The sequence below is a fragment of the Chiloscyllium punctatum genome, chromosome 2, assembly GCF_047496795.1.
Source record: "Chiloscyllium punctatum isolate Juve2018m chromosome 2, sChiPun1.3, whole genome shotgun sequence".
NCBI lineage: Eukaryota > Metazoa > Chordata > Chondrichthyes > Orectolobiformes > Hemiscylliidae > Chiloscyllium > Chiloscyllium punctatum.
In genome coordinates, this window is record NC_092740.1 from 86387505 (window position 1) to 86412040 (window position 24536).

The following is a 24536-nucleotide window of genomic DNA, read 5'->3' on the forward strand; positions in this document are numbered from 1 at the left end:
TTGGATGAGGCCTCAGATGCTGGATACTTTTCCCTAAGCTTATCTTCCTTTGCTTGGTATTTTGTTTTGAGGAAAGTGTAGGAGAATTGTTGAGAAGCTCTGAAAAGGTAAATGGAGATATCTATGGCTTACTCATGCAAATGTTGAAAGGAAGAAGAAAAAAAGATGGAATCACACTAGGGGGATGTAAGTGGAAAGGCAAACATGTTGAATGTGTAAGATTCTGAACAGTCTTGACTGGGGAGTTATAGGGAGGATGTTTCCTCATGTGGGAGAACCTAGAACTAGGGGTCACTGTTTAAAAATCAAAGCACCCATTTAAACACAGAAACTAGGAGATTTTCATCTCTCCATGAGTTTTTAGAACTCTCTTCCTGAAAAGGTTATGGAAGCAGAGTCCTTGAATATTTTTAATGCACTGACAGATAGATTCTTCATGAGGAAGGGGCTGCAAGTATATCAGAGAATGCAGATTTAAGGTTACAATCAGATCAGTCATGAGCTTATTAAGTGATGAAACAGGCTCAAAGGTTGAATGAGTTACTCCTGTTCCTAATCTTTGTGTTCATACGTAAAGAGGAAGGAGTAATAGAAAGAGTTGTTATTCGTATTAGGGTATAAAAAGAAAATGGCGCTAGTGTGCATTGCAAGGAGTGTAAAATGCATATATATTAAATGTGCTCGAATTAGAAAGTATGCTGTGCAGTATGCCCTTGATCTCAGATGCTGAAAAATATCGTGTCAGGGACAAATTATTGAGACCTATGAGAGAAAGGTGGAAGGTATGAGGGAGAAGGAAATGTGAACAATTATATTCAGTCACTGTTCTCATGAGACCATTGTAACACTTTCTAAATTGAAAGTAATCTCAGTGTGACATTGCTGGCACTGATGCTTTATGATACCTGTGCCAAGCATGCTTAATAATGGCTTTGGGGTGTTTTGAGGCTGCAGGCAAACAATATTGCAACCACTTTGGTTTGACTTCCTTTAATGTGGAGGCAAGAGGAATACAAAGAGAGAATGGGAGAGCATGAGGGAAATCTCTTGGCAAAATATGTAAGGACTGTCTGATTCTTGGTACAGTTAGGCCAACTAATCGGACAAATGGGAATTAGCCATGGGAATTTAAACTGTCTAATCCAAAGCTCATTAAGTTTAGTTTCAAGCTTTATTTCTGTTAGTTAGGTTTAAGAAGCTCAGTTTTTTAAAGGTTAAATTAAGCAAATAATACAATAAGGTGATACAATCTTGGAATGACTGTCACCTAGTATACAAATTTTGGATGCAGTTCAGCTTTCAGTGACTCATGAACCAACAGTTTATGGATTGAAGGATCTAGACTGAGTTAATCCCATCTGCCAAAGACAGTATTAGTTAACCCCAAAAGTCAGAGAACTTCTATTTTAGTTGTTAATTAAATGTGGGCACCTCATATTGCCAAGTCTTAATTGCCTTTGACAAAGTGATGTCTAGCTGCCTGTTGGAATTGTGGCAGTCCTTCTGGCACAGTTGTAGTATTGGTACTTCAGAATTTAGTATAAAAAAGCAAAGATTAGTGAATGTAAGTCTCGGTTAAAAAAAACAAAAGGTTAAACAACTTTGGGATGAGAGTGATGTGGTCACTAGGTTTAGGAAGATTGCGAAATTGCCCTTAGTACGAGTTTTGTTACAACACAGAAAATCTCACTTGACTCTGGGACATTTCTTGTTACATTGTAACCATGGATGAAAAGTTTCTCGAATTGAATTTACCATATTGCACAAACATTCTGCTGCTAGCAAATAAAGAATATGTTCCCATATGTTTATAGTGTTGCAAAGACATAGTAATTAGGGGATGTTCCCTCCATTCCTGTCCAGTTTTGACAGAACTTTTGTGTGAATGATATATCTCTTGCTATAGATAGAGTGTGAGTTTCAAAGTGAATCGTTCTCCATATATTTACCAACCGTCCGTAAGCTGACCATGATTTAACTTTTACCCTTTTTTTAAAGTGGTAGCTTATTTTCCTAAGACATTGTCTCAGGATATGGGGGAGACCATTTAGAACTGTTAGAAGGATAAGTTTCTTCTCTCAGAGGGTATTGAACCAGTGGAATTCTCTACCACAGAAAGAGACAAGCAAAACTCTAGTTTTTAAAAGTAAAAGAGGTATGGGAGAAATTGTAATATGGCACTGAGATAGAGAATTAGCCACAATCCTATTGAATGGTGGGGCAGGCTCAAAGGGCTGAATGGCGTATTCCTCCCTAACACAAACATTATTTTATGTTTCCCATTTTTCTATTGGTGAACTCTGACTTGTAAAAATTGTAACAGAAGTATTGTAAAGTTAAACCAACAGTGGCAATTATTTCACATACTCATGGATGCCATTAGTAGGGGAGAGGGCGTAATTCTCAAAGCAGGCATGCTTGCAAACACGTAGGTGGATACAAATTGAAAGAGGATATTAGCTTGCAACAATTTTAAACACAAAACAATGGAGGGATATCAGTTTATCAATGTCCTTGCTTAAGATAGTGTCCAAAAGTGACGAACTAAAATTAGCAGACATGTTCTCCCCAATCGGTGTGGCTGACCTTGGATGGCCAAGGCATGCCTTATGTATGTGAGACCACAAACACCTAAAACCTCACCCACCATTCAATAGGATTGTGACTGATCTGACATTCATCATATCCACTTTCCTGCTCTTCCCCCATGGTTTCCTTGATTTCTGTACTGATCAAGAATCTTTTTTGCGCAGCTTTAAGTATACACGAGGACTCTGCCCTCACAACTGTCAATGGTAAGGAGTTCCAAAGGCACTCAACCCTCTCAGAGAAGAAATTCCTCCTCATATCACCGTAAATTGGCACCCTTTATTCTGAGACTATGCCCTTTGGCCCAAACTCTCCCATGAGCAGAAATTTCCTCTCAACATTTACCATGTCACATCCTTTAAGAATCCTATATTTTTCAATGAGATTACCTTCCATTCTTCTGAACTCCAGTGAGTAGAATCCCAGACTGTTTAGCCTTTGGTGATAAGATGATCAAAGAATCACCCTAGTGAACTGTGCCTGAGCTGCTTCCAATTGAATGATACCTTTCATTAAATAAGGGGACTCTCGAAATTGCTCTCTAGATATGGTCTCACCAGCATTTTGTACAGTTGCAGTAGAACTTTGCTATTGTTATTATCTAACCTCCTTAAAATAAGTATCAACATTCCATTAGCCTTCTTGATCATCTGATACATTTTGAACTAGCTTTCTGTGTTTCATGTACAAATTCCCCCAATTCCTGTGTGTTGCAGCTTTCTGCAGCTTTGCTACATTTAAATAATATTCTGTTCTGCTGTTCTCCTATCCAAAATTACCAACTTTCCCTCTAGCCACCCTGGTTGAAATTTCTTCAAAAAAACACTAATAAGTTAATCAGAAATGATTTCCCTTTATTGAGGCCATGCTGAATCTGCTTGATTAGATTATGTTTTTCCAAATGTTCTGCTATTACTTTCTTATTAATCGATCCCAATACGTTTCCAACATAGATGTTAGGCTAATGGGTCTTTAGATGCCACTTTTTGTTTCCATCTCTTGTTGAATAGGGATGTCATATTAGTAGTTTTCCAGTCCTTTGGCACTTCTCCAGCATCCAAGGAAGTTTGGAAAACTATAACCATTGCCTCCACTATCGTGATAGCTACTTTTTCTAGGATCCAAGGATGCAAGCCAGCACGGCCAGGGGACTTATCTGCCTTTAGCATCATTAGTTTGTCGATTTCTTTAGCAATGTGATGCTACTTAATTCCTCCCCTGTATTCTTTACTTTTAATGGAACATTCAAGTCATCTTCCACCGTAAGCACTGATGCAAAGTATTTGTTGAACTCCTGTCCCATTTCCTTGTTCCCATACAAATTCCATGGGTTTATCTTCTGAAGGACCTGTGTTCACTTTGACCTCTCTGTTCCTTTTTTATAAATTTACAGAAGTGCTTATAAGTTTCTACATTCCTCATAGTTTGCCCCCAAAATTTTATTTTCTCTATCTTTATTATCCTTTTAGTCCTCCTTTGCTAGATTCTGAATTTATCCCCTTATATGCTTTTTCTTTCAAATTAATATTCTCGTTAACTTCCTTGGCTAGCCATGGTTGGTTTATCTTTCTCTTAGAATCTTTGCTTATTAATTGGATGTATTTTTGCTGAGAATCATTACTTACCTTCTGAAATATCTGCTACTGCTTGACTACTATCATAGAATTATAGAATCATAGAGTCACAGCATGGAAACAGACCCTTTGGTCCAACTCGTCCATGCCGAACAGATATCCCAACCTAATCTCATCCCATTTGCTAGCACTTGGCCCATATCCCTCCAAACCCTTCCTCTTCATGTATCCATCCAGATGCCTTTTAAATGTTGCAATTGTATCAGACTCTACCACTTCCTCTGGCATCTCATTTCATACATGCACCACCCTCTACGTGAAAAGGTTGCCCCTTAGGAGCCTTTTATATCTTTCCCCTCTCACCCTAAATCTATGTCCTCTAGCTTTGGACTCCCCCACTCCAGGGAAAAGACTTTGTCTATTTACCCTATCCATGCCCCTTATTATTTTATAAACCTTTATAAGGTCACCTGTCAGTCTCTGATGCTCCAGGGAAAACAGCCCCAACCTGTTCAACCTCTCCCTATAGCTCAAATCCTCCAACCCTGGCAACACCCTTTCAAGTTTCACAACATTCTTCCAATAGGAGGGAGACCAGAATTGCACACAAAATTTCAGAAGTGGCCTAACCAATATCCTGTACAGCTGCAACATGATCTCCCAACTCCTATACTCAATAGTCTGACCAATAAAGGAAAGCATACCAAATACCTTCTTCACTATCTGATCTACCTGTGACTCTACTTTCAAGGAGCTTTGAACCTGCACTCGAAGATCTCCTTGCTTTTCCAAAATGCAGCACCTTGCATTTATCTAAATTAAACTCCATCTGCCACTCCTCAGCCCATTGGCCCATCTGATCAAGATGCCTTTGTAATCTGAGGTAACCTTCTTCACTGTCCACTTCACCTCCAATTTCGGTGTCACCTGCAAACTTACTAACTATATCTCCTATAGTCATATCTAACTGTCATTCTAGCTAATCTATTTTCACTGCATTCATTCATGAGCATGTGATAATGAAGGCCATTCAATTCTATTCTACTGGCCTAATTCACTTTCGTCAGCTCTATCATCATTTCATTGTAATTCCCTTCATTTCTGTGAAACACAGTTGTTTTTGACCCACGTTCCTCACATTTGAAACTGAATATTCAAATTTATCATGTTAAGATCACTACAGAGGAGCCTCAATTATCGAGCATTCGATTATCCTAATATCGGTTGATCTGGCAAGATCGCAATGATCCGATGCTTGGCTAAAGTATGTTATCCAGCATTCAATTATCCAGAATTCGATTAACTGAACGAAATACTGTCCGCCTGTGTCTTTCGCTTAATTGCGGCTCCTCTGTACTTCCCAAACGATATTTTGCTCTGAGGTCATTTATCAAACGTGCCTCATTACTCATTACCAGTTCCAAGATAACGTGCTCCCTAGTTGATTCCATGACCTATTGCTCTAAGAAACTATCCCTATTGCACTCCATGAATTTTTTGTCATAGCTACCCTTTCTAAATGAATTAATCCAATCAACATAAAGATTAAAGTCATCCATAATTATTGCTCTATTCTTTTTACTTGCTCTTATATGTTGATTTATAGCTTTTCTATAGTGTGCCAACTGTTTGGGGTTCTGTACATTACTTAAAAACGTGTTGCTGGAAAAGCGCAGCAGGTCAGGCAGCATCAAAGGAACAGGAGAATCGATGTTTCGGGCATAAGCCCTTCCTGGAAAAGCACAGCAGGTCAGGCAGCATCAAAGGAACAGGAGAATCGACACATTTTTAAGCTCTGATCTCCAGCATCTGCAGTCCTCACTTTCTCCTAGTTCTGTACATTACACCTACCAATGTCGTCTTTGCTGTTTTTTATCTCCACCCAAGTGGGTTCTACATCATCCGAGACTAGATCATCTCTCACAATTGTCCTCATTTAATATCTCATTAATAATGCTACACGACCACTTATCCATCTCTCCTGTCTCTCCATCAGGTCAAATATCCCTGAATGTAATGTTCCCAGTTTTGATTGCCTTGTAATCATGTTTCTGTAATGGCTATGAGATCATATCAATTTACCTTGATTTACACTGTCAGTTAATCAACCTTATTCCAAATTCTTAGTGTATTAAGATACAAAGCTTTTAAGTTTAATCTATCATCCAATTCCCTACACTTTGATTTTTCCTTGGTATAATATGATATTCACACATTTGGACCCTTTTGTTTTCTGTAGACAATCAGCCGCATCATAATCTGCAGTCTTACGTTCTCATTTACCTTTAACTTTCTAATTTGACATGCAACTGAACACCACCCTGCCAACTATTTAGTTTAAAACCTTATCCATAGTGTAGTTATGCAATTCACCAGGACTCTGGCCCAAGCATGATTCAGGGGGAGCCCATGACATTGGAACAGTGCCTTCTTTTCCCAGTACTGGTGTCAATGTCCTGTGAATTTGAACCCACAACAATCTTTGCAACGTTTGTTTCAGCTTTCTTCAATCTTGTTTATCGTATGCCAATTAACCCATGGTTTAGGTAGTATTCCAGAGATCATTAACTTTATTATTTCTGTTTTCTAATTTAGCTCCTAGCTGCTCATACTTTCTCAGCAGAACCACTTTCCTCTTTCTACCTATACAATTGGTACCTATATCAATCATGCCAACTGGATCATTCTCCTCACACTTCAAGTTCCTCTGTTGCTCAGATGAGACATCATGAACCAGGGCATCAGGCAGACAACACAGCCTTTGGGACTCACAATCCTGGCCACAGAGAACAGTAGCTATTCCCTAATTATACTATCACTGATTACAACTACATCGCTCTTTTCTTCCCACTCTTGAATTTCTCCCTGGATCATGGTGCTATGGTTAGTTCACTCATCTTCCCTGCAGCCTGCACTCTCTTCCATACAGGGAGCAAGGATCTCAAACCTGTTAGACAAGCTCAATAGCTGAGACTTCTGGTATCCTCGGCCTGCCTTGCTCCTGGTACCCTCTAACTGCCTCACTCGTGGTCACATCCTTCCCCCCATGTGCACACTGACAGAATATAAGGTATCTAATCTAAAGGATGTCGCTTCCTCATGAAACACTGCATCCACATAACTCCCCTCCCTGAGATGATGCAATGTTCAACGTTTAAACACCAGCTCAGAGCTGGGGTTCCTTAAGCAACCAAAGTTTGCCACAAATGTAATTACTATGAAATACAATGAGATTCAGTAGCTCCCATATTATACAACACATCATCTGATCATGTTGTATTTACTTAGTTCTCAATTTATTTTCTTTTTTACCTGCTACTGGTCTCTTAGTTTTTAAACAGTAAAACGTCTCTCCTAAAAAAACTCTTTTAAAATAATATATGATTACCTTTGCGGATGATACAAAAATAAGTAGAGGGATAGGTATTATAGAGGTGGCAGGGATCCTGCAGAAGGATTTGGACAGGTTAGGAGAGTGGGCAAGGGAGTGGCAGATGGAGTACAACATGGGAAAGTGTGAAGTCATGCAACTTGGTCGGAAGATTCGTGGCATGGACTATTTTCTAAATGGGGTGAAAATTTAAAAGTCTGAAGTGCAAAGAAACTTGGAAGTTCAAGTCCAGGATTCTCTCAAGGTAAACTTACAAATTGAGTCATTAGTTAGGAATGCAAATGCAATGATGGCATTTATTTCAAGAGGACTTGAATATAAAAGCAGGGATGTACTTCCAAGGCTCTATAAGGTTCTGGTCAGGCCACATTTCGAGTATTGTGCCCGGTATTGGGCTCCATATCTCAGGAAGGATGTACTGGCCCTGGAATGCATTCAGAGTAGAATCACGAGAATGTTCCCAGGAATGAACAGCTTAACATATGAGGAACATTTGAGTACTCTGAATTTATACTCAATGGAGTTTAGAAGGATGGGGGGTTGATCTAATTGAAGCTTACAGAATACTGAATGTCCTAGACAGTGTGGATATTGGGAAGCTGCTTCCATTGGTAGTGGAGACTAGGACCTGAGGGCACAGCCTTAGGGAAAAGGGAAGACCTTTTAGAATGGAGATAAGGAGAAACTTCTTCAGCCAGAGAGTGGTGAATCTATGGAATTCACTGCCACAGAAGTGGAGGCCAGGTCATTGAGTATATTTAGGATGGAGATAGATCAGTTCTTGATTGTAAAGGGGATCAAGGGTTATAGGGAGAAAGCAAGAGAATGTGATTGAGAAACTCATCAGCCATGATTGAATGTCAAAGCAGACTCAATGGGCCGAATGGCCTAATTTCTGCTCCTATGTCTTATGATTTTATGGTCTTATGATGATAGTCAATTTAGCAGTTATTACCAACCAATGAATGTACTGTTTTCCTGTGTATTATGCTGGGCCCCTGATCCTGGGCTTCCAACTTACCATGTTCAAAAAAACTTACTGTCTATGAACCTAAAAAGCAGGCAAAAAGCATCCCTCGCCCTCTGCTCAGAATTCCCACACTGCTCCAAAATCCCAGAAATACATATATTCACTCATGTTGTGCCTCATTGCGAATGTGATCTCTCCTTCCTGATAATGCAAAGTTTACTGCCTTAGCATTTGTGGAGGAAAAACCAGAGTTAATATTTTGACGAATGAATCTTGCTTGGTACTCTTGTATGAAGTGTTAATTGTTTGGTGTCCATATTGACTTATCTTTTTTATGTTCTAGATTTTCTCTCAATAGACACCTGTGGTGAAACATCACACATTTTAATAGCCCTCAGTTCAAGAACATGCCAGTCATATAGTGTCTCTAGCATTGACATTTCTTCCTTCACCTGCACAATTGCATCTGGGTTCTCCCAAAGATTTAATTATACCAAATTAACACTGAAAGAACTGCAGATGCTTTAAATCAGAGATAAAAACAGGAATTGCTGGAAAAGTTCAGCAGGTCTGGCAGCATCTGTGAAGAGAAGTCAGAGTTAACATTTTGGGTCCAGTGACCCTTCTTCAGTTCTGAGGAAGGGTCACTGGACCCGAAATGTTAAAACTGATTTCTCTTCACAGATGCTGCCAGGCCTGCTGAACTATTCCAGCAATTCTGATTTAATTATGCTATTTCTTTTTCTCATGTACGAGTTCTTATTGACATGATCCATATATATCAGGTTAGCTTTTATATATATGTTCCTGACATTAGGCTCTACTACATGATCATCTCTAGCAATTAATCACCTCTCTTGACTTTTCCAATAGCTTGTTGACTCCTAGTATGAATGAGCCAAAATTTCCGTCTATTAAACACAGCGAAGATAATGGCCTTTACCTTAAGTCTCTGTTGTGAATTGTATACCCTCCTCAACCATTGTCACTGGTTCAGCCAGGCCGTTTTTAACTTTGTCACCCTATTTGACTCCTGTTGTTGTCATCTCTAATAATGCTATTCAAATAAATGTAGTATTTTTCAGTTAAAAATGTTCATTAAACTGCAGGGTGTTTACCGGATGAGTTAGGACATGAAAGAGAAAGCAAGATTAATGTTTTTAATACAATTCTTTTTATTAAAGCTGAATGGGAAAAAAAGCCTAAAGGATGATAATAGCATAAAATAGACAGGAGTGGAAATATGTAAAATACTTTCACAAAGTAAATAGACTTAAAGTTTTGCAGGTCCAGCATTAAATCTGAAAACATTTAACATGTATTGAATATGCAATCAGTCATTAAGACATGGCTCTACTCTTGAAGGGAAAGATCAGAATGTGTTTCGAAGAATCCAGCAATAATCGAGTTTATGTGTCAAGCTCTTGGAGATCATGTTTATTCCTGAGGGCTGAAGAGCACCCTTGGGCAGAGTGAGTAATTGGGTGAACTTTGCATTTCCAACAAGAATACTGCTCTGTTAAAAATTATGGTTCAGAGGCAGGCACCATCTCAGACTCCGTCCACAAGCAGGAAACAGAAAATCACAGAAATATCCCTTTGTATCCAAAGTTTACACTGAAACATTTTGTTTAAATTCTGTTCTGGAGGCCCTGTTGTAGTTTAGGGATTGTGTTTGTTTTGTTGTGGAATTTTAACCTGTGCCAGCTTAAATTCATTCCAGAATTGTGCTCCAAACATATCAACAGGCAGTAAAAGCCCAGGGACCTCTCCACCAAATTCTCATTGTATACTTGCAATACGTGAGACTCATTAATAAGAGCAATGGTTTGTAACATCTATCTTGTGATCTGTCTCAAAAACTCACTTTCATTACACATATGCTTCAATATCATTCACAAACTGCAGTAATATAATGCTATTAAATATTTGCAGTGGGTACCCAAAATAAAACTTGAACAGATTGCTCGTAATCACCACAGAGGGTATATACTATGGTGATACAAACTTGAAATTTGGAACACCATTTGGCCCATTGAGCAACAAGATCATGACTGATCAGTTTGCCTCAGATTCTACTTTTCCATCTACCCCTTTGATAATCTTTGATTCACTTACCTATCAAGAATCTCTCAGTTTCTGCCTCCATTTCAATATGGGGCAGACAGTTACAAAGTCACACAACCTCATCGCCCTTTTAAAAGGGCAACTTCTAATTTTTGAATAGTACTTCCTTGTTCTGGTCTCACCCACAAGAGCAAACGTCCTTTCCAAGCCTGCCTTGTCAAGATTATGAAGGATCTTATATGTTTCAACCAAGTGAGTTCTCACTCTTCTAAATTCCAGTGAAAATAAAAAAAAATCTGTCCAACCTATTCTCATGGATAACCTACTCATCCAAGTATAAATCTAGTAAAACACTTGAGAGCCATGTCTAACACATTTGCATCCTACCTTAATCTATTTTCCCAATCAACCAGCTTAGAGACGTTATTGCACACCTCTGTAGTAGGTGGGACTTGAACCTGTGCCTCCCAGTCAAGGTTCCACTGCGCCATTACATCCTTCATTAAATATGGAGGCCAAAGCTGCACACCCTCTCCAGATTTGGTCTGACCAAAGCTGTGTATAACTGAGGATTGACACCAACGTTCGATTCCTCTTTCAATAAAAAATAGTATTTCATTGGCCTCCTAAATACTTGCTCTACCTGTACACTAATTTTTGTGACTCATGCTGTAGAACCACCTAGATTCCTCTGCAGCTCAGAATTCAACAGTGGTTCTCTGTTTCTATAATACTCTGCTGTTTTATTCATTTTGCTAAAGTGAACTTTACATATTGCGCCTTATATTTAATCTGACAGATTTTTGCCCACTAACCTAATCTATCTATAACTGTCTGCAACCTCCAATGTCATCCACCCAACATACGTTCTGACCTGAAATAAAAACAGAATATTGCAAATGCTGAAATGCTGAAGATCTGAATGAAAAACAGAAATTTCTGAAGAAACAGATCAAATCTGGCTGCATCTATGGAAAGAAAGAAATTGAGTTAAATATTGAGTCCAACATGAAGCTAAAGAAGTCACATCCTACCAATTGTAAAAAATTCCCATTTAAGCATACTCTCTGTTTTCTGCCAGCCAGCCAATCTTCTATCCATGCTGATATGTTACCTGCAACCATGAGCTACTTCTCTGCACAGTAACCTTTGTATGGCACTTTGTCAATTGCTTTGGAAATTCACGGGTAGTACACTACAAGATTCCCTTTATCCAAAACATATGTTATCCCTTCAAAGAACTCCAGTAAACTGGTCAAACATGATTTTTCTTTCATTAAAAAACATGCCGAGTCTTCTCACTAACTTCAAACTTTGCTAAGTTCTCAGCTGTAATCTACTGACTGGTTGATTCTAACACCTACTCCATGACAGGTGACAAGCTAACTAGCAGATAATTTTCTGCTTTCTGACTTTCCATTTTTGAACTGAGAAGTTATAAATTGCTACTTTCATTGCATGGCTTTGATAACCACACACATATTGCTTGGTAAAGCGTGAAATTAAAAGTAGTCATTGTTACAACAGCTATAACTGTACTATTTGTTGACGAAACCCTAAAAAAGCATTCATCAGCAAAGGCCATCGGATGTGGTAACTGTTTCCTGTGAAATCTATCACTTTGTTTGAAAGTGACTGAGTATGTTGAAAAGTATTACAAGGCATTTGCAGCACAGAAACAGACTATTAGTCCAACAGTTCCATGCTCCACATAAGCCTTTTCCTACCTCTCTTTGTCTGAAGTCAGCAATATATATCTCTATTACTTTCTCGCTAATATATTTTCAGCTTTTCATTGAATATATCAATGGTATTCCTTTCAACTGTTTTCTATGAAAGCAAATTTCAAAGTGTAACCACTGTGTCCAAGCATAGAGGTTCTCCTTACTTCCATCATGAGTTTATGTGTTACTATCATACATTTGTGAGTTGTATCAAGGCTGGTTATCTCAGAGTAGGTACATGGCATGTAGATTAAAATTCATGTCAAAATCATCGGGTTTGATCCCCATTCTGGCTGAGGTACACCTTGGCTTGCCTCTTCAACCTCTCCATGGTTTGTTGATTAACCATCAAAACCTGCCTTCAGGGAGGTAACTTGAGGATAGGATCTTATATTTATGACTTCTAGTTTGGGTTTAACTTATACTTAGCAACAAATGCCTGTGTTTAGCCCATAAATTCCTTCCTTGGACTTAAAGGTCACCCATCAAAATCATTGTCAGCCTTGGCTCAGTAGGTTCCAGTTTTGTCTCAGAATTACAAGGTACAGAGTTCAAGTCTTGAGCACAAAGATCTCTGTTGGTACTGCAATGACAAAGCACCATTTCAGGTGAGATACTAAATCAAGGCGTTATCTATCTGCATCAGATAGATGTAAATAATCCCATGGTATTTCAAAAAACGAACTGTTAGGTTCCACTAATGATTACTTCGCAATTAGCATTACATAAAATAGATTGCTGCTTGTGGGAGTTTGTCACTTACCAATTCCACTGCATTGGTTATCACATAATGACAGTGATTATCTGAATATGAAAGGTTAGAGTTTATAGACGACAGAGAACAGGAGTAACAAGCATATAGAATTGACTATGAGCACATCGTAGTCGTGAAGGGTTCCTTTTCAAACTAGAGAAAGGTTTATCTGAAGTTCCACTTTCATTACACATATGCTTCAATATCATTCACAAACTGCAGTAATATAATGCTATTAAATATTTGCAGTGGGTACCCAAAATAAAACTTGAACAGATTGCTAGTAATCACCACAGAGGGTATATACTATGGTGATACAAACTTGAAATTTGGAACACCATTTGGCCCATTGAGCCTGTTCTGCTGTCAACAAGATCATGACTGATCAGTTTGCCTCAGATTCTACTTTTCAATCTACCCCTTTGATAATCTTTGATTCACTTACCTATCAAGAATCTCTCAGTTTCTGCCTCCATTTCAATATGGGGCAGACAGTTACAAAGTCACACAACCTCATCGCCCTTTTAAAAGGGCAACTTCTAATTTTTGAATAGTACTTCCTTGTTCTGGTCTCACCCACAAGAGCAAACGTCCTTTCCAAGCCTGCCTTGTCAAGATTATGAAGGATCTTATATGTTTCAACCAAGTGAGTTCTCACTCTTCTAAATTCCAGTGGAAATAAAAAAAATCTGTCCAACCTATTCTCATGGATTAGTGGTGCTGGAAGAGCACAGCAGTTCAGGCAGCATCCAATGAGCAGCGAAATCAACGTTTCGGGCAAAACCCCTCCTGATGAAGGGCTTTTGCCCGAAACGTTGATTTCGCTGCTCGTTGGATGCTGCCTGAACTGCTGTGCTCTTCCAGCACCACTATTCCAGTATTTGATTTTCAGCATCTGCAGTCATTGTTTTTATCTTATTCTCATGGATAACCTACTCATCCAAGTATAAATCTAGTAAAACACTTGAGAGCCATGTCTAACACATTTGCATCCTACCTTAATCTATTTTCCCAATCAACCAGCTTAGAGACGTTATTGCACACCTCTGTAGTAGGTGGGACTTGAACCTGTGCCTCCCAGTCAAGGTTCCACTGCGCCATTACATCCTTCATTAAATATGGAGGCCAAAGCTGCACACCCTCTCCAGATTTGGTCTGACCAAAGCTGTGTATAACTGAGGATTGACACCAATGTTCGATTCCTCTTTCAATAAAAAATAGTATTTCATTGGCCTCCTAAATACTTGCTCTACCTGTACACTAATTTTTGTGACTCATGCTGTAGAACCACCTAGATTCCTCTGCAGCTCAGAATTCAACAGTGGTTCTCTGTTTCTATAATACTCTGCTGTTTTATTCATTTTGCTAAAGTGAACTTTACATATTGCGCCTTATATTTAATCTGACAGATTTTTGCCCACTAACCTAATCTATCTATAACTGTCTGCAACCTCCAATGTCATCCACCCAACATACGTTCTGACCTGAAATAAAAACAGAATATTGCAAATGCTGAAATGCTGAAGATCTGAATGAAAAACAGAAATTTCTGAAGAAACAGATCAAATCTGGCTGCATCTATGGAAAGAAAGAAATTGAGTTAAATATTGAGTCCAACATGAAGCTAAGGAAGTCACATCTTACCAATTGTAAAAAATGCCCATTTAAGCATACTCTCTGTTTTCTGCCAGCCAGCCAATCTTCTATCCATGCTGATATGTTACCTGCAACCATGAGCTACTTCTCTGCACAGTAACCTTTGTATGGCACTTTGTCAATTGCTTTGGAAATTCAAGGGTAGTACACTACAAGATTCCCTTTATCCAAAACATATGTTATCCCTTCAAAGAACTCCAATAAACTGGTCAAACATGATTTTTCTTTCATTAAAAAACATGCCGAGTCTTCTCACTAACTTCATACTTTGCTAAGTTCTCAGCTGTAACCTACTGACTGGTTGATTCTAACACCTACTCCATGACAGGTGACAAGCTAACTAGCAGATAATTTTCTGCTTTCTGACTTTCCATTTTTGAACTGAGAAGTTATAAATTGCTACTTTCATTGCATGGCTTTGATAACCACACACATATTGCTTGGTAAAGCGTGAAATTAAAAGTAGTCATTGTTACAACAGCTATAACTGTACTATTTGTTGACGAAACCCTAAAAAAGCATTCATCAGCAAAGGCCATCGGATGTGGTAACTGTTTCCTGTGAAATCTATCACTTTGTTTGAAAGTGACTGAGTATGTTGAAAAGTATTACAAGGCATTTGCAGCACAGAAACAGACTATTAGTCCAACAGTTCCATGCTCCACATAAGCCTTTTCCTACCTCTCTTTGTCTGAAGTCAGCAATATATATCTCTATTACTTTCTCGCTAATATATTTTCAGCTTTTCATTGAATATATCAATGGTATTCCTTTCAACTGTTTTCTATGAAAGCAAATTTCAAAGTGTAACCACTGTGTCCAAGCATAGAGGTTCTCCTTACTTCCATCATGAGTTTATGTGTTACTATCATACATTTGTGAGTTGTATCAAGGCTGGTTATCTCAGAGTAGATACATGGCATGTAGATTAAAATTCATGTCAAAATCATCGGGTTTGATCCCCATTCTGGCTGAGGTACACCTTGGCTTGCCTCTTCAACCTCTCCATGGTTTGTTGATTAACCATCAAAACCTGCCTTCAGGGAGGTAACTTGAGGATAGGATCTTATATTTATGACTTCTAGTTTGGGTTTAACTTATACTTAGCAACAAATGCCTGTGTTTAGCCCATAAATTCCTTCCTTGGACTTAAAGGTCACCCATCAAAATCATTGTCAGCCTTGGCTCAGTAGGTTCCAGTTTTGTCTCAGAATTACAAGGTACAGAGTTCAAGTCTTGAGCACAAAGATCTCTGTTGGTACTGCAATGACAAAGCACCATTTCAGGTGAGATACTAAATCAAGGCCTTATCTATCTGCATCAGATAGATGTAAATAATCCCATGGTATTTCAAAAAATGAACTGTTAGGTTCCACTAATGATTACTTCGCAATTAGCATTACATAAAATAGATTGCTGCTTGTGGGAGTTTGTCATTTACCAATTCCACTGCATTGGTTATCACATAATGACAGTGATTATCTGAATATGAAAGGTTAGAGTTTATAGACGACAGAGAACAGGAGTAACAAGCATATAGAATTGACTATGAGCACATCGTAGTCGTGAAGGGTTCCTTTTCAAACTAGAGAAAGGTTTATCTGAAGTTCCCGTGGGACATAGGACAGTTGCTCTTCCTTCTTACTTAGTCATGTCCCAGACCTTGATTTATAGAGGACAGTATCAAAACTGTGATGATACAAAATGTGCAAGTGCTGTGAATCACCAGGATGATGATGTCAAAATTCTAATGAAAGTAGACAAGGTAATAGAAAGATTAGACAAGTATCAGATTAAATGTAATGAAGGGAGGCATAAAGCAATTAATTTGGTAGGTAAAGTCACCATAATTTCTCCAGACCATAGGGCTATTCTTTCAATAGGGAGAGAAGTCTGATAGTGGCTTTAACCTAACGATCAGCACATTTCATACGAGGTGAGAGATTGAGTTCTTCATGGTAACTTCAGCTGGCATAGGAATTAAACCCACACTGTTGACATCACTTTGCATTACAAACCAACATTACAAAGCAACCCCCATTTTGGTAGGAAGAATACAGAGAGACAATGCAAAGTAAAAAGTGTAATTATAAATCAGGTGTAGGAGCAGAAGAATCAGAATTTATATCTGCATAAATCGTTGAAGGTAACAGGACAGGTTGAGAATGTGGTTAATAAATCAAATGGCAACTTGAGACATAGAGTAAAAATAAATAAAACTTATATTAAACCGATAGAATATACTGATTTGACTTCATTTGTAGAATTGCATCTAGTTTTGGACAGCATATTTAGGAAGGAAAGACCGTAGAAAAGATTCACCAGGATATTTCGAGGGATGAGGAAGTTTAGCTACATGGATGGATTAGAATGTTCTCCTTAGAGAAAGTTCAGAGAAGATTTGATAGAAATATTCAAAATCATGAGTGTTCTAGACCAGGTAGATACAGAAAAATTGGTCCCATTAGTGAAGGGTCAAGAATCAGAGGGTACAGATTCAAGGTAATAGGTAAATTAATCAATGTTGGCAAATGAAGAAAAGAATTCACACAAAGAATGCTTAGAATTTAGAAACTACTGCCTGTGGGTATGGTAGAGGTTAGGTCAATCGAGGCAATCAAAGGAAATCAGATCATTACCTGAAAAGCCACAATGTGCACAGCTTTGGGAAAAAGGCAGGAGAATGTTAGCAATGACGTGACAGGATGAAGTTCACTTTCTGCCCTGTAGCTTCTCTATGAATCCTCTTCATTGGCTGTAAAGTGCTTGAAGAAATCTGGTGGTCACACAAAAGCTATAAAAAACATGAGTTTTTTTTTAAAAATCCAACATTTTCAAGAAAGACTACACAGCTTTTAATTTTCCTGATAACTATCTCAGCACTGTAAGATTGTAACAAATATACTGGGTACCATTATCTTGGGCAGGATGTTTGCTAGACCACTTCAGGAGGGTTTAAAGTAGTTTTGTAGGGGAATGAAAACTGGAGCTACAGATCAGAGGATGGGGTATCTGGTGAACAGCCAGATACAGCATACAGAGAGTCTCTGAGGAAGGATAGACAGTTGATAGGGCAAAGTTGCAGTCAGTGTGATTGGTTGAAGTGTGTCTATTTTAACACAAGCAGTGTCAGGAATAAGGGGGATGAACCTAAAGCATGGATCAGTACTTGGAGTTACAATGTTGTGGCCATTTCAAGACTTGGCTATCACAGGGGCAGGAATGGTTGTTGGGATGTTCCAGGCTTTAGACGTTTCAAAAGAAATAGGGAGAGAGGTAAAAGAGGTGGTGGGGTGGCATTGCTAATCAGGGTAGTATCACAGCTGCAGAAAGGGACGTCATTGAGGATGGTTTGTCTACTGAGTCAATATGGGTAGAACTCAGAAACAGAAAAGGAGCAGTCACCTTATTGGAAGTTTTCTATAGACGTCCCAGTAGCAATAGAGACACTGAGCAGATCAGGAGACAAATTTGGGAAAGGTGCAGAAGTAACAGAGTTGTTATCATGGGTGACTTCAACTTCCCTAATATTGACTGGCACCTCCTTAGTGCAAGTAGTTTGAATTGAGCAGATTTTGTCAGGTGTGTCTAGTAATGATTCCTGACTCCATACGTAGATAGGCCGACTAGGGGGAGGCCATATTGGATTTGGTGCTTGGCAGTGAAGCAGGTTAGGTTTCAGATCTCTCAGTGGGAGAGCATTTCGGTGATAGTGGTCACAACTCCCTGACTTTTACAATAGTCATGGAGAAAGATAGCATCAGACGATGTGGGAAAATATTTAATTGGGAGAGAGGGAATTATAGTACTATTAGGCAGGAACTGTTGAGCATAAATTGGGAGCAGACATTCTCAGGGAAATGTGGAGGTTGTTTAGGGAGCACTTGCTGTGAGTGCTGAATCGGTTTGTCCCACTGAGGCAAGGGATGGTAGGATGAAGGAACCATGGATCACAAGAGATTGGGACCACCTAGTCAAGAGCAAGAAGGAAGCTTACTTGAGGTTGAGGAAGCAGGGATCAGACACGGCTTTAGAGGTTACAAGGTAGCCAGGAAGGAACTGAACACTGGACTTAGGAGAGCTAGAAGGGGCATGAAAAAGTCTTGGCAGGTAGTATTACGGAAAACCCCAAGGTGTTCTACATTTATGTAAGGAACAAGAGGATGGGCAGAGTGAAGGTAGGGCTGATCATGGATAGTGGAGGGAACTTGTGCCTGGAGTCGGAGGAGGTAAGGGAGCTCCTTAATGATTGATTTGCTTCAGCTATTCATTAGTGAAAGGGAACCTTGTCATTTGTGAGATCAGCGTGAAGCAGGCTGATATGCTTGAATAGGTTGTTGATAAGAAGAATGATGTGCTGGAAATTTTGAAAGACATGAGGATAGGTAAATCCTCTGAGGCAGATGAGATATACCCAAGGTTACTACGGGAAGTGAGGGAAGAGATTACTGTGCCTTTGGTGATGATCTTTGTGTCCTCAATGTCCACTGGAGTAGTACCAGATGATTGCAGAGTGGCAAATGTTATTCCCTTGTTTAAGATAGGGAAAAGGGGTATTCCTGGGAATTGCAGACGAGTCAGTCTTACATTGGCAGTGAGCAAATTATTGGAGAGGATTCTGAGGGTCAGGACTGATGATTATTTGGAAAAGCATAGTTTAATTAGAAGTAGTCAGCATGGCTTTGTGAAGGGCAAGTCATGCCTCACAAGCCTTACTGAATCTTTTAAGGATGTGACAAAACACATTGACAAAGGTAGAGCAGTAGATGTGGTGTATATGGATTTTAGCAAGGTGTTTGATAAGGTTCTCCATCATAAGCTCATTTAGAAAGTAAGAATGCATAGGATACAGGAAAATACAACTGTCTGGATACAGAATTGACTGGGCCAAAGAAGACAAAAGCGTGGTAGTGGATGGAAAATATTCACTGTGGAGATCGGTGTTCTGCAGGGATCTGTGCTAGTACTTCTGCGTTTATGATATGTCTAAGAGACTTGGATGAGGAAATGGTAGGGTGTGTTAGTAAGTTTGCCAATGACATGAAGGTTGGTGGAGTTATGGAAGGTATGGAGGGCTGTTGTAGGTTGCAATGGGACATTGATAGGATACAGAGCTGGGCAGATAAGTGGCACATGGTGTTCAACTTGGAAAAGAGTGAAGTGATTCATTATGGAAGATCGAATTTGAATGCTGATGACAGGGTTAAAGGCAGGATTATTGGAGGGACAGGGGGATCTTGGGGGTCCACGTCTATAGATCTCTCACAGTTGCCACCCAAGCTGAAAGGGTTGTTAAGAAGGTGTATGTGTGTTGCTTTCGTTAGCAGGGGATTGAGTTTAATAGCCGCGAAGTTATGCTGCAGCTCTATATAACCCTGGTTAGACTACACTTGGAATATTGTGTTCAATTCTTGTCACCTGATTATAGGAAGGATGTGGAAGCCTTAAAGATGGTGCAGAGGAGGTTTACTAGGATGCTGCCTGGATTAGAGGGTATGTCTTATTAAAAATGGTTGAAGGAGCTAGGGCGTTTCTTATTGGAGTGAAGAAGGATGAGAGGTGACTTGATAGAGGTATACAACATGATGAGAGGTTTGGATAGAGCGGATAGCCAGAGACTTTTTCCCAGGGCTGAAATGGCTATCACAAGGGGTCATCATTTTAAGGTGACTGGAGGAAGGTTTTGGGAGATGTCAGAAGTAGATTCTTTACACAGAGTGGTGGGTGCATAGAATGCACTGCCAGTAGTGGTAGTAGAGTCAGAGACATTTAAGCCACTCTTGGATAAACACATGGATGGTAGTAAAATGGTGGGTGTGTCAGTTAGTTTGATCTTAGAATAGGATAAACGGTTGGCACAATACCAAGGGCCGAAGGGCCTCTACTGTTCTATGTTCTATGCTGTATGCTCTTTGCATATGTTCTGTATATCTTGCACTTTCTCCAATGTCTTCACCTCCTACTGATAATTTGGAGGCCAAAACTATTTACAGCATTCAACATGTTTATCTAACTAAGGTAATATAAAACAGAAATAGAGGTACAAATATTGTATTTTGGATAGATTAGAATATCAAATGTGATGCTTAGCAACAGATATATTAAAGCATGCCCGTGTTATCAAACGTGGAGTTCTAAGATCTTCAATATGCCTGATGGAAGCAATACAGCCCAATGTGGTTCAAAGCACAAAGTGCATTGAAAGTTTACTAACAAGCTCATGATGTCTTTGAAAATGATTAAATTTTGACTAAAATGCCTGAGAAATGCTCTAGTGCTACAGCATTACTTGACAATTGATGCTGACCAGAAGGCTTCTGTTTAAAAAAAAATCAAAATAAATTACCATGGCTGGCTCGTTAGACTGGAGCCTCTTCCCTGCTTGTCCCTTAACTCTTCTCCCTTCACTGAGAATAGAACTGACTCCTATGAAAAGTATGTATCCTCTTGCTGATTATTGGTGCTTAGGAATGCAACCTGTGCATTCCTTTACCAACCTCCTCCCTTTTAGTACTGTCAGTGACTGGCATGTGTAAGTATTAGAAATACATTGAAATAGGTTAAATTGCAGTATTGGCTGAGACTACTTTTCAAATTGGGTTTAGAAATGAAAATGATTCATAACTATCAAAATCCTGCAGTATTTGTAGATACAGCGGCCCTGTATGTTTGGTCTGCAGTAAACCACAGATAACTGAAAAAGTAGAAACCAACTCCATGGATATGGCAGTCACCCTGTATTGTCATACCATTGCAGTAATTCTGAAAACCTGGAGCGGAGCATGATGGCTGGCAGACCCGGAATGGAGTGGTATAGCTAGCAGACTGGAAAGCCAGAGCAGAGTGCAGCGAACAGTAAAACCAAACTCACTGTCTTCAGGCAGCAATGGCTGATGTGTTTATGTTAGAGTTAGCAGAGCTGTTTAAGGATGATGCATTGGATGTGGAGACTGATAGGTGGGAGGTGAGGACAAGAGGGATCCTGTCTTTATTGCGTTTGAAGGTGGTGGGGTTAGAACAGTGGAACAAGAAGGGGAAGCGGTGCGGTAAAAGGCTGTCTTGATGACAGAGGTGGGAAAAGCACATTGTTCAAAATAGGTGGACATCTGGGATGTTTGGGAGTGGAATGTCTCCTTGTCTGAGCAGATGTGGCAGAGGTGAGGCATTGGGAGAATAGGATTGAATTCTTGTAGATGCTGAGTGAGAGGAAGTGTGCTCCTGATAGTTGTGAGAGTCTGTGAGTTTATAGTATACGTCTGTCTGTAGACTGTCGCCAAAGATGGAAATGGAGAGGTCAAGAAAGGAGAGGGAGGCGTGCAAGATGGAACAAGTGAAGTTGTGGGCGAAGTCAATGAACTGCTCCAGTTCAGCCTGGCTGCAGGACGCTGCACAGATGCAGTCATTGATGTAACAGCAGAAGAGTTGGGGCACAGTGCCTGTGCAGGTACTGAAGAGGAACTGTTTGACACAGCTGACAAAGAGACAGGTATAGCTGGGGCCCATCCGAATACCCATGGCCACCCCTGGATTTGGAAGAAATGGGCAGAGTTAAAGGAAAAGTTATTAAGGGTGAGGACTAGTTCGGCAAGGTGGAGGAGGGTATTGGTGGAGAGGGCCTGAATAGGTCTGTTGGAGAGGAAGAAGCTGAGGGCCTGGAGGCCATCCTTAAGGGGTGTGGAGATGTATAAGGACTGCACATCCACAGTGAAGATAAAGCGCATGGGTCTGGGGAACTGGAAGTTATTGAAGAGGTGGCAGGCGTGGTTGATTTCACAAATGTAGGTGGGAAGTGACTGAACCAAGGGGAAGAGGATGGAGTCAAGACGATAAACACATCTTGTCCTCTCTCGACTCCATCCCCTCCCTCTTGGCCCCAACCTATCCAGTCTCTCCTTATAACCCAAACCCTCCAGTCCCAGAGATGGCAGGTCGGTGAGATGGTAAGTGGGTAGTTGGCAGTTGTGTGAGGCGACAGATGAATGGGGCAGATGGGTGATGTGGAGTTATATGTGGGTAACTGCCAGGTAGGTGGGGTAGCAAGTGGATGGGCCAGGTGAGTGAAGTGGTAGATGGGAATGTGGCAAGTGGGTCAGGGTGGCATTTCCTGCTGCTGTTGATCTTATTATACATCAAGCATGGTAAAATTGACATCAGTGGAGGACCTGTCTTCAATCAATTCTTCAATTGAAGCAGCATGGTGGCTCAGTGGTTAGCACTGCTGCCTCACAGCACCAGGGATTCTGGTTTGATTCCAGCTTCAGACAACTGTCCATCTGTGTGTAGCTTGCACATTGTTCCCGTGTCTGCATGGGTTTCCACTGGGTGCTCCAGTTTCCTCCCACAGTCAAAAAGATGTGCAGGTTAGGTGAATTGGCCATACTGAATTGCCCATTGTGTTCAGGGATGTGTAGGTTAGATGTATTAGTTGGGGCAAATATAGGATTGCAGGGTTGGGGAATGGATCTGGGTGGGATACTCTTCAGAGGGTCAGTGTGGACTTGTTGGGCCTGTTTCCACATTGTAGGGATTCTATAAATTCAATCAAGCTCTTGATCAATACGTATCCATTAAGTCCTCCCTATCTTAAATTACATTGTTGAGCTGCAGTAGAGAAGGAAATAAAAGGAAGCAAACCCTGCTTTCCAGTCCCCCAACTGCGTGGGTTTCCTCTGAGTGCTCTGATTTCCTCTCACAGTCCAAAGATCTGCAGGTTAGGTGGATTTGTCATACTACATTGCCCTTCGTGTACAGGGAGATGTAGGCTAGGTAGATTAACCATGGGAAATTGCAGGGTTAGGGTAGGGGGTGGGTATGGAAGAGATGCTCTACGGAGGGTTGGTGTAGATTCAATGAGCTGAATGGCTTGATTCCACGCTGTAGAAATTCTATCAAAGAGCCAGAGCAGAAACATATACACCTGAGTAGATTTCAAACTTAAATTAAGGGATAGCTGTCCACTGTTCTGATTGTGCCAATTGAGAGCTATTTACTTTCAGCATATAGGCATGCTCAGTGAAAAAGTTCTGAAGAGGTGTAATATTGGACTGATGAACATTTCTCTGTCTACAGAAGCTGCCAAGTCTGCTGAATCTTTCTAGCACTTTGTCTTTTTTTTAATCTCTGTTATGCAAATAACACCACTTTCAGATGTATTTCTGAGTGATTTATACTTCTCGAACACGATGTACTGCGATGGTATTCCGATGTTCCTAATAATTAGCAATCAGTTAAATCTCTGTGTATATTGTGCAGTTGAAGAGTAGTAAAATTTCAAGAAGGCCATGTTAATGTACCTGAGTTTTAATCCTTAATCTGACCTGAAAGATATTGTGGAATTCTGTGGAAAGATTCTGTGGAAAACACAGAGGTAGGCTCATTGTGAATATGCAATCTGACTTCATGGTATTTGATGAAAGAATTGGATCAAACATTTTAACACAAACACTCGCTCTTTTAAGGAAAACAATCTCAAATTCTTGAATGTTAATGATGCAATTATCATTTATGTTAAAGTAATTCAGAATGGCATTTAGATATACATTACCAATGTATTAAGCGTAATGAAGAGAATGAAAATGTTGTAGAAATCCGAATTGGGGAAATGCATTGAATTTACGTTTATCATGTGTTGAGGAAGGAGGCAAGTCCGTAGACCATTGGAAGTATTTTTGACAAAGTGATAAGGAAATTGTTTACGTCTCTGGGAAAATCATTGTCTCTGCTGGGAATTCATAGACCATGCATCTCCATCTCATTGGAGTGCAATGTGTATCCACATCACAACGTGGAAATAATTTATAATCTAAGTCAC

General features: G+C 39.8%; 1 protein-coding gene across 2 annotated transcripts in view; it reads left to right on the forward strand.

The window, feature by feature from the left end:
* Positions 1–24536, forward strand: part of LOC140486261 (beta-1,3-galactosyl-O-glycosyl-glycoprotein beta-1,6-N-acetylglucosaminyltransferase-like) — a 110458-nt gene that overhangs the window by 81641 nt on the left and 4281 nt on the right. The window lies entirely within an intron of this gene.